Below are 14,552 nucleotides of genomic sequence, written 5' to 3' on the forward strand. Positions count from 1 at the left end.
TTAAAAAAATAAGGAGTGTCGAAGTAATAAAATCGTACCTCTGCAAGAAACTTATGCTTGTCCTAAGCTGTCCAATGCTCTGGCATCCGGTCAGTGACAAGGTAATTTACAATGTCTGCAAACCATGGAGTGTGCGACACTGCAAAAAGATGCTCATCAGAATAATTTTCATTCAATGAAAGAATAGATGTAGACACATCAGGTAGCTGCAATCATGACAAGTGATCAGCTACCACATTTTAAACTCCCTTCTTATCCTGAATAGTGATGTCAAATTTTTGGAGTAAAAGAATCCAACGTATCAACCTGGGTTTAGCATCTTTCTTTGCCAATAAATACTTAAGAGCAGAATGATCAGTAAAAATGATAACATGAGACCCAATAATATAAGAACGAAATTTATCCAATGCAAACACAACATCTAATAACTTATTCTTGGTGGTTGTGTAATTTTTCTGTGCATCATTCAAAGTTCGACTTGCATAATAAATGACCGAAAGCTTATTATCCACTCTTTGGCCAAGAACGGTACCAAGAGCAAAATCACTAGCGTCGGTCATAATCTCAAACGGCAAGTCCCATCGAGGAGTTTGCATAATAGGTGCAACTGTAGGTTCTGCTTGGCCACTGAGATTTTTCAGATGAGAATTTTGAGTTTTAGGATTAAATATTAAAATATTATATTTTAATATTATTATTATATTAGAATTTGAAAAAGTTAATAAAAAGTTGAATTATTTATTATATTTTGTTTGAGATAATATTGGGATAACATGAGGATTTGAGAAAGTTGTAATGATGAGATGTGAATTTTATGTTTGAGATGATAATTTCATGTGGCCAAACAGTACCTTAGTGTCTCTTCAGGGTCTCAAAAGCATGCTGACACTCATCAGTGCAAACAAAAGTAGTATTATTTTGCAATAAAGTATATAATGGTTTTGCAATACCACTAAAGCCTTGAATGAAAGGCCGATAGAAGGCAGCGTGACAAAGAAAAGAACGAATATCATTCACTGTCTTAGGAATAAGCAGTTGAGATATTAATTATGTCTTGGCCCTGTCAACCTCTATGCTGCGTTCAGAAACTAAATGTCCAAGTACCAAACCACTAGTGACCATAAACTGACATTTCTCCTAATTCAATAATAAATTTTTTTTCCTCACATCTTTTCAACACAACATCAAGATTTTTTTAAATAGATATCAAAAGATTTACCAAACACAGAAAAATCATCCATAAAAATCTCACACATATCATCAAGCATATCAGAAAAAATGCTCATCATACATCGCTGAAAAGTAGCAGGTGCATTACATAAACCAAATGACATTCTTCTAAAAGTAAAAGTACCAAAGGGGCAAGTGAAGGTGGTCTTCTCTTGATCCTCTGGTGTTATAGCAATTTGATAATAACCATAAAAGTCATCCAAGAAACAATAAAAAACATTACCCACTACTCTTTCTAAAATCTGATCTAGCAAAGGTAACGGGAAGTGATCTTTTCGATTGGCCGAATTCAACTTTCGATAGTCAATACACATTCTCTAGCCCGTTACCTTCCTAGTCGGGATCAACTCACCATTAGCATTTTCAATAACAGTTAAACCAGATTTTTTTTGTACTACCATTAGCATCACGAACTGGTCTCGCATCTTCATCCTTCCAAAAAAATGTTGTGGGTACAAATTGAAAGATCAATACCTTTGATGTCTGCAATAGTTTAGCCTATCGCTCTTCGATGATGTCTCAGTATTGTTAATAACTCTGCTTCCTACTTCGAAGTGAGCTGAGAAGAAATGACCACTAGAAATGTATCTTCAATTAGGCCCAAAAAAACATACTTCAAATTCTTAGGTAATGGCTTCAACTCTAGTATTAGGATTTCTTCTTCTATGACTTCATGACTCCTGGTAAATCAAGAGGTTCAAAGACTAGACTACACCAATTATTCGTGTAACTCACATATGATAACTGAAGAGATCCAGTTGTCTTTATCAACTGCCCATCTGATTCAGTCAACTCTAATGATGTAGAAACTGTCTTAAAAAGAGCCTTAGACTGCTTAGGAAAGCCATCCTCAGATGTACTCTCGGAATCAAATATTGATAACAATTCCAAAACATCAAAATCATATACCATATCAACAGCATGCACATCTGAATCATCGCATTTACTAGACATCTTGCAAGCGTTGAATACATTCATCTCCAATGTCATATTCCCAAAAGTGAGATTTAGTACTCCACTTCGATAATTAATAAGTGCATTCGAAGTAGCAAGGAATGAGCGTCCAAGGATGACAGACGCTTGGTAAATAGTGGAGACTGGCTGCTGCATGTCAAGAACTACAAAATCCACTAGGTAATAAAATTTGTCTACCTGGACCATCACATTTTCAACTATAACTCTCGGTACTTTAACTGATTTGTCAGCCAATCGTAGCATGATGGAGGTCTTTTTCAGCTTGCTCAATCCCAACTGCTCATACACTGAGAATGGTAGAAAGTTCACACTACTCCCTAGATCAAGTAGGGCTCTCCCAATGTGTGACTCACCAATCATAATGAAAATGTGGGAAGAGCCGAGATCTCCAAACTTCTGAGGAGTCTCGCTCAATATTAATGCACTAACTTGCTCTGTTAGGAAGGCTTTCTTCTTCACATTCAGCTTCCCCTTCATTGTGCACAAGTCCTTCAAAAATTTTACATACGAAGACACTTGTTGTATGGCATTCAAGAGTGGAATGTTAATCTTGACTTGCTTGAATCTCAGTGTGATATTTGCTCTTTTGGCCAGTTGTCAATCTCTGAGGATAGGGAATCACAGGTTGGTATCCCCTACTAGTTTCGACCTCTCCACTCACAGGCTTCTTTAACTCTAGTCTCACTTCATCTGGTTCTTTCTCAACTTCATCAGTCTCTGTTACATCTTCAGGTTTAGAACTAACCACCAGTCTATCCATGGTCATCTCAGGTTGAGGAACTTCCTTCCCACTTCTCAAAGTAAGAACAACCTTCGCTGTCTCGATAATGTCCCCTGAGATATTATGCACTTGTTGTTGTTGTTGTCTGTATACTTGAGGATTAGGCTGAGGCTGTGTTGGAAATTTCCCTTTCTCTAAAGTGCTCAAGGTTTTGCTCATCTTATTAATAGTGCCACACAACTCATTTATGGCCTGAGTGTTCTGATTGTTTGTGGTGGCCTGAATATGTATGAATTGCTGAAGTGTATTGGTCATCTATGCCATATTGTCATCTAGAGACTTCTTTGCAGATGATAGAGGCTAAGAACTTTGTGCAACTAAGGCTGAAATCCAAGAGGCGCTACAAAATGGTAACTCTGAGAACTCTTATATGGCTGATACTGGTGCTGAGAAGCACCTTTGATAAAATGGCTGCTGCTGAGATGGTGGAGACCGGCTAGGTTGATCATTTCTCCATGAGAAATTTGGGTAATTCCTCCATTTTGAATTATATGTGTTGGAAAAATGCTGATTCTGTGCTCTATTAATCCAGTTAGCTGATTGCATCTGCTCAGACTCACTTTCTTAAAATACTCGCAATCGGGCAGTTTTGGGTCTTATAGTTCGAATCAGCACATATATAACATGCTTCTACTACTTTCACAGCCTTTACTTTTTCCATTTCCATGACCTCCAATCTTTTAGTTAATGCAGCTATTCGGACTTGAACATTAGTGTCTTCCTTTAGCTCATATCTGCCCCCTCCAGAAATAGCCCATAGTGAATGTGTTGTTAACGACACTCGATAAGTATGAGTGTTTCACTGTTGTGCACTCTCAGCAAGATAGTCAAAAAATGATAGTGCTTAATCATATTTCTTGCTAAAGAATTCCCCATTGCACATCGGTTGAACAAACTGCTTACATTCCGGAGTGAGACCAGTGTAAAAGTAGCTCACCAACCTCCAAGATTCAAAACAATGATGTGGACATATATTTACTAAATCTTTAAATTTTTCCCAACTGGCCTGAAAAAGTCTCATCAGGTTTCTTATTGAATTGGTAGATTTGCTTTTACAAAAATTGAGTTCTCTGAAAAAGAAATTTTTTTTGTAAGAATTCACGCTGCATATCAGACTAATTAGAGATAGAATTAGGCCTCAAAGAATTAAACCAATTTTTTGATGAATCTATCTCGTGGAACTAAGGTATCACTGACATCATACCATGCTTAATAAAAAAATTAGGTGCATCTTCAGGTAAAACAATGCATGAAGTGTAGTGGTGCGATTGGGTTGCAAATAATTCTTAAGAGTGCGTGGTACAGGTACAGTCATGGTTTGTTCAATTTCAATATCCTCACTCATAGAAGAGATAGAAGAGCTATCTATTTCTAAGCTGTGTATACTACTCTCGATGCTCGATGTGACTCTAAGTAACTTATTTGAACTATGTCTCACCTATTAGTCTAAATAGCATAAATAAGATTCAATTGATTGAGTGGTAGATGCAAATGAAATGTGTAATCAGAAATAAGATAATGAAAAAAAAATGAGTTTAAATTTAAATTAGACAACTATACCCGGCAACGGCTCCAAAAACTCGACTCACTAAAAAATGAGTAGCATAAAAGCTATCCTAAGTGCAGGATGATGTCGTGTAATAACTAGAAATAAAATTCCTATATCTTCTCCTTGGGGAAAGTTGTTTAAATCTAAATTCGTAAAAAATGGTGAAAAATTTTACAAATAAAAGTGGTTGTACGTATAATGAATGGAAGAGTGCAACAGAAATAAAAAAGGGCACTAGTTATAGACTAGATTCATACTTTTGAAATTTTATTTTAGTGTCGGAATGGAAAGTAAAAGACTAAAAAATTGAAATTAACAATTAAAGATTCAACTACGCTAAACAATTTTAATTAATCTAAAAATAAAATAATAAACTGAAATTAATCTTAAATATAATTGTAACGAATATTTGATAGAAATTTAAAGAAACAAGAAAATTAATTGACATAAAATAAAATAAACAGTAAATAAAATACTCAACTTTTAATCCAAAAATATCAAGAATACACTATAAAATTTAAATTGAAATTAAATAAAAAATATGGAATAAAAAGATCAAGCTAAATGAATAGAGATGGAGATTGAAAGCAGTGGAAGATGCTAGACTATAACAGCAATTAGATCCCTCAAGGAGCTCTTCAACGTGCTGCAATGTGAGTGAGTGCCCCAAAAGAATTTATGTGTTGCGGCGTGAATTAAAGACCCAAGAGAAAGAAAATTCTGCGCTGAAAATGCTCCCAAAAGATCCTCTTGTGTGCGGCTTGATATACACTCCCCAGAGTAAAAATAGTGTGCGGCACATAAGGAATAAAAGTCTGCCGTGTAGTCTTGAACTCCCCAAGGAAAAAATAAAAGTGTTTCGTAAGTCAAACTCCACCAAGGAAAGATACAAGTCTTGCATGTAGCACTTGAAGTCCCACTCCAAGTCAAAGTCTCCAAATCAATTAATGTAGCTCTTGGTCAAATTAGAAGTGTGGCTGAAATTAATTCCCCATCACCAAAGTGTTGTCGCGTGTTAAAGACCCCAAGGTTAAAGTCTCTTTTGAATAAATGCATATCAAGGTCAAAGTCCCCTTTTCATTTATTAGCCTATACAAAAAAATAAAAATAAAAATTAGAAATAAAATAAAATAAAATAAAAATAGAATATCAAAAATATGTTATGCATGTAAAGGAATACTTTTCGATTAAATCACAAGTTATAATATTAAGCAAAAACTATGTTATTTATCAATTTAAATCACAACTCAGATTTATGCATCTTAATTATTTTTCCATCTAAAACCAATAATAATGTAATGAAAAAATTAAAATATATTGGTTTTAAATGTATAAAAATATGCAATATTTTAGCTCAATCAAAGACTTGTGTTGTGATGCGGTAATCGATAGGGACACTCGGCTTAAAGGGAACCGTGTCACACCCATATTGTCACTTTTATTAATCATGTTTACTTATTGAACAAGATTCCAAGTCCATATATTTCACGTTCAGTGCACGTCCATGTTTAGTTTCTTGTTCAATCCATGTTCAATTTACACTCAAGTTCATGTCATGTTGTGTCAAATTCAGTTTCAATTGAGTTTCAAGTTCAGTCCATATTTAAGTACTTCTCATGTCAGTTCAAGTCATGTTAGTACATTCTATGTCAATTGTATGTTATGCATTCCTACTTTTATTATCATGCATACATATTTGAACTGTATGTTAAGTTTTTTGTTAACTTACTGAAATTTGTACTCAAATCTCGCCATGACCCAATTACCATCCCTTAGAATGGTAAATGATGTGCCAGAACTGGGAGATACAACAGACGCTAGTTGACTGAAGACAATTGACTAGGCAGCACAGACGCGATGCCGAACTTGTAGCCTCCATGATCCGATTCATAGATAGCATTATGGCATCCTTAACTAAGTTGCATGATGTAGTCTACAGATTAGTCCAATAAATGTTTAAGTTTATGCATATACTTATGGAGCTTTGTCTCTTGTACTTTTGTGATTACTGATCGTTTGGACTTATGCTGTAATCAAGAACATTTATCAATCTAATGTTTTTTATTATCTTTCAAAATTTTTTGAATATATCTTATTTGGTACATAGTATTACTCAAGAAAAAAAAATTATTCACCACGAATATTGCATATTGTTAAATACATGCTAGGTGCATTGCATCTTGCATATTGTGGGTTTCGGATTTCTCCCTCTATATATGATCATATCGAGTCATACCTACATAATCATCCGGGTTATGAGTCATAAAATAACAAGTAAGAATACAAATAATCTTCCCTAGACATTCATATCAATTCAATTAGACTTAAGTACTTTCTTAGACATGCTTTGCAAGACCTATCATTCTGGTGCCAAGAAAACATGCTAATATAGCAATATCAAGTTTTGATCTCATGACATAGTTTTAGGTTCATGTGCATAGGAATAGATCATATATTAATCCATTAAGGCTTACATAATGATGGAGCAGGGACCCATCCAATCACTCAATCAGATGGTTGTTTATAGCATATACAGTTTGAAATATATGTTCCAACGAAACTCAAACTCAATTAGACTTGTCACATTCAAATGTCATAGGAATCTAGTTGCATAAAAGTGCCCTAACTTGAGTTTTTTAGCACACTCAATCATCTAGCACCTGCCTAAGATCTCATATTCTGCTTTACTCAAATTTCATGTATGGCTCTTCAATGTCTTATTTTAGTCAAACTAAGATGATATATTTAAAATTTATCTTGAATGTGTCTAAAGTATCAAAATGTTTATTTGCTCACTTTCCAAACACCAAAGTAATCAATATGTTTTATTTTGCACACTATTTAAGCACTAAGATGATCATCCATGTGAGTTGACTAATCTTTGCCTAGTGACATATTTATAATCACGGCCATAAAAATAAACCAAAAATCTAATCGGGCCTCTAGTTCCCTTCCTCTGGTTGGAAGCCAATCTGATATCGGTTTTCACATTTTGTAAACTAGTTCAAACTGAACTGGATTGGTTTCTATATATATTTTTTGTTTTTTATATTATATATAAAATATTTTTATATAATTTTTTTATATTATATGCTAAATTACTAATTAATATAAAATAAATTTTTAACCTTATTATTTATGTCTATTAATCTTATAAAATAATATTAATATAATCTAAAAGGGAAAAACTTGGAGCCAGGTGGGTGCCAAATTTATTTTCGCACCAGCCAATGAGAAACGGCCATGTAGGCATTCCAAGAAAAATTAAGATGAGCCCGCATTCACCAAATGTTACCTTCTTTCTCTTCTCATTACTAAACGTTGCCTTCTTTCTCTCCTCTTTACTGAACAACACGGCCTCCTTCTTTCCTCACGTCGCAGGCTCGCCAAGGTTCCACCAATAGAAGCTGCCACGTTCTTCCTCTATCAGTCTATCTCTGTCTCCCTCTCGTTTTTTCTCTCGCTGTTACTCAGTCCCAATCTCTCCTCCATTGTCTCTGTTCCATCAACTTTCCACCAAGAGTAATTGGAAACTTGTAAAAAATACACAACATCGTGTAGTTTCAACAGAGACAGTGAAAGCAGCTATCGGGTCTAGGTGTAAGGATCTCCAAGATCTTTTGATTCTCTATTTCCGTAATCATCTGAATTTTTTTTTATTTTCTTGTTTAGATCTACACATATTACCGATCGTTTGTTAATTTAATTTTATGTAAATGAGTTTGGTTAATTTGTATTCGGATTTAGTTTGGTTTCATGTAAATGAGTATATTTTTTTACTAAACTTGTACAAATTCGAATAGATTGTATTTCAATTTCATTTGAGTCTCATGAATATGTATATGAGAGAAAGAAAAGAAAAGGCATACCTAGGAGATGCCAAGATTCACAAGAACGAAAAATAATTTGTGGCACACCAAGAAGTTTGTGTGTAAAGAAGCCAACATTTGGTGCATGCGGGCTCATCTTCATTTTTCTTGGAGTGCCTACGTGGCTATTTCTCATTGGCTGGTGTGAAAATAAATTTGACACCCATCCCGCTCCAAGCTTTTCTCAATCTAAAATTAATTTTATAAATTTTAATATGACATTTGATATAATATAAAATTAATATTATAATTCTTAATATAACATTTGATATAACATATAAATTTTAATCTTAAATATGAACATTAATATTAAACTATTAATATAAATTTACTTTTAATGGATATATATATCAAGGAAAATACATTTTTTGCATAATAAATTATAATATATATAGTCTTTTTGTAAATATATTTTTACGCATTTGATCATATGTACTCATATAAAAAATCTAGAATTTATATAGACTAAGTTAAACTTAATATTATAAAATAGTAGTTAAACTAGTATGAGTTAATTATTATAAAATAATGTAGTTATACTATAATATAAATAGACTAATAGTTTAGTATATGTAAATATGATATTATTACTAACATACATAATTTGTAAAACTGAAAAAACCAGACCGAAACTGGAAAAGTCAAAAGTTGAATCATTTCGGTATCAATTCTTAAATTTTCAAAACTAGTGTATACTGATTCGGTTCTAAAAGATGTTCAAAACCAAGATGTTTGGTATCAATTATCACATCAATATAAAGATTTGTTCTATAATTAAGTTTGATAAATATCTCTACAAATATATTTACAAAGGATATGATCGTGTTGTTTTCAAATAAATTAGTGAACAAAATAATCAACAAATAAATGAAATCCAACAATTTCAATTAGGTAGATGGATTATTCCACTTGAAAAACATGTGAAAAATATATGGTTTCACATGTAATGAAATGTATCCATCAGTTTATAATTTATACCTTCATCTTGAAAATTTACATTTGGTAACTTTCTGTGCACATGAAAACTTAAACAATTTTTTTCAGAATTATCAACATAATCGTTGCTAACTGAATTTTCTTTTTTTAACAAATCAAGTTAATCAAAACACACAAAATCTATTATATAGAGAGTTTTCTGAAAATTTTGTTTGGAAACAATAAAAGATTTGGACTCCAAGAAAAAAAAATGCTATAAGCTGAATTGTTACTGTAAATCATTTAAAAGTGAGAGATGTTACTTACGAATATTACTGAATTACATCAGAGGACCTATATCATTTCAAGATTTGAAAATAGTTAACAGTGTTATCGTGCCAATATATCGTAAAACAATTAATCAACATTATTTATTGAACAGAAATGGTAGTCTAGAAGATTGTTTGCAAAAAGTTTATTTGTATTAAATACCAAGCAGCATAAGGCACATGTTCGCAATAACTTTAGTATATTATAATCCTACAAATTCAAAAGAACTTTGAGAATGATTTGGAAAAGAAATGTTAACTGATTTTCAATTAATAAGTATAACAACTGTACAAAAAATGGTCTTACAAAGCATGTATTCTACACTTGACTCAATGGGAAAAAACATAAATATATATCATTTTGTTTCCAGTTATGTTTTCTTTGATGACCAATTTGCATATAAAGAGATTGATGATGAATTAATGGTTAAAATTCCAGAAGAGGATCTTCTTGCATCAAAACATCTCAATCCTGAACAAAAAACACAAATATGATTTAATCCTCCAAAATTTGTTATAAGATGAATCTGCAGCATTTTTCATTGATAGCCTTATTGGTACTGGAAAAACATTTCTATATAAAGTACTTCTTCCTAAAATCAGATCAAAACACATAATAGCACTTGCAACTGTATCATTTGGTATTATTTCATCTATTTTACTTGGAGGCTGCACAATACATTTACTATTTAAGATTCCATTAAATGTGGACAAAAATAGCACATGTAATCTTAACATACCAAGAGCTCTTGTTAAACTATTACATGTTGCAACTTGCAATATTGATTATATGAGTTGAAGTACCTATGTCCACAAAACAATCTATAGAAGTATTAGATATGATGTTGCGAAATATGAATAATATACATTTCCTATTTGGAGGTAGAGTTATTGTTTTTTGTAGGGATTTTTATCAAGTTTTACCTGTAGATCATAAAGGCATAAGATAAGAACAAATTTATGCAAGTTTAGCCTCCTCTTACTTATAGCCTACTTTGAAGAAAATCAAGCTAATAAAAAATATGAGAGGCCAAATGTGATAACCCGTTTTTACATGTATTTTCACTGAAGGGTTGTTTTTAATTTAATTAATATATTGGTTTATTTATTTTAAATTAATGTATTTTAAATTGGTTTTAATTTATTTGATATCGTGTTTAATTTATTTTAGTCGTTTTACGGTTTTTAATATCGTTTTCGGGGGGATTTGTTTTTGGTTTCCGGAATGAGGATTTGACCTCATTTCTTTTCTTTTGTCTTTTTATTTTTCTCTTTTTCCTTTTATTTTTCTTCTTTTCTTTCTTTTTCTTCTTCTTTCTTCCCCGTTTCCTCTCTCCCGCACGCTGCCCCTTCTTTTTCCCCTTACTGTCGTTGCCACTTCGGCCGCCCATTGCGCCGTTGTCCAGTGGCTGTGTTGTACACCACCCCCACCATTCTCTTCCCCTCCCACCAGAGTTCATCCCCACCAATTTTCAGAGCCATCGGACTAGCCGTTAGCCACCACGAGCCTCTGGAAGTCACTGCACCTGCTCTATTTTTCCCCCTGTCGCCGGTTGCTTTTGCAGCCCAGAACCGCCGCTCGCCGGCGGCGTGACCTACACCACTCACCCAGTTTTCTTCACCTCTCACTGGTGAACATCCCCACCAAGTTTCACCTCCATCCGAGCCACCGTTAGCCACCACGGGCTCCTCCAAGCCACACGGTTTTTCACCAATTCCGGCGCCGTCACACCACCTCCGGCCACCATCTCTTCACAACTTCTTCCTCTACCGCTTGCCGACCTAACCCACCTAATTTTGGCCCCGATCCGTTGCCGGAGCAGCTCCCACGAGCTCAACTCCGATTTGGACTTTTTCGCTTCCTCCGCCATTTCCACCACCACCCACGACCAAAACTTATTTCCTTTAGTTTCATAAATATCTATAGACCATTCTCTATCAATTTCGTGCCTTGGTTTGTTCCCGTTCAAAAGTGGGTAATTTATTACCCACGACAACAGTGTAAATTTCATTGTTACGTTGCTTTTCCTCCGCCGTTTGCAACGCCGCGAGCTTTCGAAAAATACCGTATAGCGCTGTAAGTATTTTCCAAACTCTACTTTTAGATTTAAATATATTTTACTCTTAAAATAAATATTTATCTGTTGGTTGACTGATTCCGGACTAAGTCCGAGGAGTTCGGGGGTCGGCTGGATGAGAACGGAGTTGCTTGGATTGTTGTTTTGTGCATTGTGGTTGCTTTTACATAGTGCATGCACGTGCATTTTATTTATTTGAGAAAATCATGTTTGTTGGTGTAAATGGTTTTCGGGTATGTGAGTCTCACGAGCTCAAGCCGGGATGGGTTATTATCTCGGTGGAGCTCCTCTGGTCACTCGGGAGTGGATAATATTGAGTGACATCTCCTGGATTGTCACAGGGCGACGATCGGATCGCACGATACGGTAACGCTGTCGTGTCGACTCCGTGGTCCCTAAAGTGGCGGGGACTAGAGGATGGCTTGGCCAGGGACGCGCTGGGCGCGAGTCTGGTCATCGCTCACTTAGGTGTCACACGCGTAGTCGTTACCTGCGGTGTGGCATAGAGCCAAGGTGTGCGGATGATCCCTAGGGGAGATCATGGTGCATGCATAATTGGATCGTTTTTATGGTTTCCGGATGTGGGCAATTTTTTGGGAAAATGGCGAGGTTTGGTTTCGAGGCTTTTGATCCATTTTCTGGAAAAATGGTGGTTTGAGCCATTATTTAGGATAATGGCGAGGATATGTTGAGGCTTTTAATTCATTTTCTGGGAAAATGGTGGTAGCGGTTTTGGGCCATTATCTGGGATAATGGCGAGGAATGGTTTTAATGGTTATATTTTTGGGCAAAATGGGTTTTTGGCGTGCGTGGAAAAATTATGATTTTATGGGACATGTGCATTGCATTCTTTCATGTATATTGTTGAGTTTAATATGTTTTTATCTAGTGGCGTTTGGATTTTACTTACCTGCGGCACCATTTCTGGTACCTTAGATTTTGGTGCAGAGATCGAGGAAGAGGAGGAGGAGGCTGAGCCCGAGGATGCGGTTCTGCCAGAGTTCTGGGTTGAAGTTAATGTCTTGTTGTTGCTTTGAGTAATATTTATAGTTTGTAATATTTTATTATGTATGTTTTGAACAGATTTGTATTTAAACAAGAAAAATTCTGGTACTTAGTTTATGACTTTGCTATCCGCTGCGTGTTTCTCGTGCACATTTGTTGCTTATACACACACTTGTCACTCATCGATAGGGTGGTGACCCGTGATGTCATCATCCAGACGTCTCGATTTTCCCGTATCCGTGCGTGGGGATTTGGGGGCATCACACCAAATTAGATCCTTATTTTTAGCATTATTTAATTCAAGTTGGCAATGGTACAACACTAATTACTGTTAATGAAAAGATCAAAATCCTCAACAATATGCTTATTCTTTACAATAGTGACATCGAATCTTTGAACTATTTAGTAGATGCTATTTATGGAGATATTTGAAATTACTCAGAGAATTTGATCCAAATGACAAATTAAACTATAATAACACCAAAGAATCAATCAATTGATAAAATAAATGCCATATTCATTTAAAAATTTCTTGATGAAATGATGCGATATTATAGTTTTGATAAAATAGTTGAAACATTTGAAAAATGCATTATAGAATAAGGCATAATGGATCACCTTCTCAATTATGGATTAAATTGATGTTGATGGTTTGATGGTTTTCCAAATGCACAATTTTGAAATATATATACATATATATATGGGTGGTGCTAGCGGGCTGTCCAACACTTACCATTGGGTGTACTACTAGAACAAATATGAGGCTTTTTTTCTATTATTTTTTTGTAAATATTTTTTTTAACATTCTTAATCATTAAGAAAAATAAATAAATATACAATTTCAATAATAATCACTTCTTTAACCATCAAGTAAAAAAAAGTTAAAAAAATTAAAATGTATGAGCAATAAGTTTAAGCGATAAGTTTGAAAGGTTTTACTAGTATTTTACATATATATATATATATATACTAGTAGAATAAACGTCCTTTGGACGTTTGCCTAGTTTAGGCAAAATTTTGCATGGTAATTATATATGTAATGAAGCAACGTCCAAGGGATGTTTGCCTAATTGAGAGAAAATAATCTAATAATATATATGAACTATATACGTGACAAAATAAAATCGTTTACAAAATAAATGGTACAAGTGCAGGGTACATGACTGGGAACATTTGAAAATCACCATTTGGGGAAGCTGGAAAATCGAAAAATACTGGAACCTGAGAATAACAAAACTACAAAGTGATTTAAGACAGAAGCTGAAAAAAAGCCACAATCAAAAGCATGAAGAAAAATATATGCAAAACAAGTGTTTCAAATACGCATTCATAAAAAATGTTTTCCATTCCTATGTGACCATCAATATCTTTTAAGGAAGCACTTCTAAACTCTACAAGATAAGCAGGCTTCAAACTGGCATCGCTCAATAACTAAAATTGTAGGAGTTAGAAGCAAAAAAGTCAGTCAATTTTCATTAGCCAGTTCCTCAAGGTTCGATTCCAAAGAAACAGAAGTATAAACACACAGGGCTGGTGGCAATTCATAGCCACATTTAATGCCCCAAGCATCTATACCAATTGCCATGCCTTGTGTTAGTATTCAATTGGCTTACACATAGCATCAATATGCAAGTCAATCAAACACAAAGCATACTCATGCTATGTGGCAATTCCCGTTAGAAAATTTCATATTTTTTTGAAGTTAATATATTAATTTTACCAAACTTTAAAACCTAGCTAGACCTCAAATTTGTAACATGGAAAACTCAGTTATTTGATTTGGCATTAAACCATTTTATTTATATTAAAGAACACAGTAGT

Source organism: Carya illinoinensis, chromosome 11 (genome assembly GCF_018687715.1).
Source record: "Carya illinoinensis cultivar Pawnee chromosome 11, C.illinoinensisPawnee_v1, whole genome shotgun sequence".
In the NCBI taxonomy this organism is placed as follows: domain Eukaryota; kingdom Viridiplantae; phylum Streptophyta; class Magnoliopsida; order Fagales; family Juglandaceae; genus Carya; species Carya illinoinensis.